Source organism: Bos javanicus, chromosome 24 (assembly GCF_032452875.1).
Source record: "Bos javanicus breed banteng chromosome 24, ARS-OSU_banteng_1.0, whole genome shotgun sequence".
Taxonomy (NCBI): Eukaryota; Metazoa; Chordata; class Mammalia; order Artiodactyla; family Bovidae; genus Bos; species Bos javanicus.
The window spans coordinates 30917803-30918871 of NC_083891.1; the positions used below are offsets into that span (position 1 = coordinate 30917803).

Here is a 1069-nt window from a genome sequence, read left to right on the forward strand (position 1 = left end):
TTCACTTCACTTTCATCACTGCTGTATTAAGAAAATGAAAACTGGATGAATGAAAATGATGCTTTTACCCAACTTGCCTTTCACTTTAAGGAACGCAGAGGATCAGACATTGGGGAAGTCTCACAACTTCCTAATTGTTGGGAGGTCTTCCCAACAATCCAGGGTAAACTAAGTCAAGTAAGTGAAAGTGAAAGTGAAGTCGCTCAGTCGTGTCCAGCTCTTTGCTACCCTGTGGACTGTAGCCCGCCAGGCTCCTCTGTCCTTGGGATTCTCCAGGCAAGAATACTGGAGTGGGTTGCCATTTCCTTCTCCAGAGGATCTTCCCAACCCAGGGATCGAACCTGGGTCTCCTGCATTGCAGGCAGATGCTTTATCCTCTGAGCCACCAGGGAAGACAAGTAAAGACTGAGAAATTTGTTCCAAGTCCAGTCATGGCTCAGTTGTGGAGAAAAGACCAAGGACAGGTTCTTAATTCCCAATTTCTTCCTTGTAATAAGTATTTAGGAGCTGCAACCCACCACTCCCTATGTGTTCTCTCTCTCTTTTTATTATTTACTCCTTTTCCCTTGTTTCTTTTCTCTCAAACAAGTACAGTTCCTATTAGAGTAATATTTTTAGCCTTGGTTTGCAGTTGGGAAAATGGTGACAGAGAGCTTTGGCAATGCCCTTGTCTGGGGCAGGGTGAGGGGCACATGTTCCTGGGATTGATTTTCATCCTTAGATGCCCTGGTTATATAATATTCAGAGCAATGTCCTCTGGAAGGTGTCTCTCTTGGAGGCTTCTGCATTCAGAGCGATACTTCTCTATTTAAAAATGATTTTAAAATCCCCTTTCAACCAGTAAGTATCCCCAGTGAAACTTCATTTCCATTAAAAAAAACCAAGGTTGGAGACTTTGGGGTGCATCTGTTAGGAGGCCTGGACACACGAGGGTAGCTGGGGAAATATGTAGTTGAGGGTAAGGCAGATGAAAGGGGGACTTCATACCCTAATGGCAAATATGACTCACCATTAAATGGTAAAAACAACTTACTGTAATATATTCCAGTTCCAAGTTTACCTTTCTATT

The 1069-nt window shown here is 43.2% G+C and overlaps 1 non-coding gene across 1 annotated transcript; it reads right to left on the reverse strand.

The window, feature by feature from the left end:
• Nucleotides 1-320: 320 nt before the first annotated feature.
• TRNAC-GCA (transfer RNA cysteine (anticodon GCA)) lies at nucleotides 321-392 on the reverse strand. Its single transcript has one exon. It is a non-coding gene; the product is annotated as a tRNA-Cys (tRNA).
• Between the last annotated feature and the right edge of the window lie 677 nt (nucleotides 393-1069).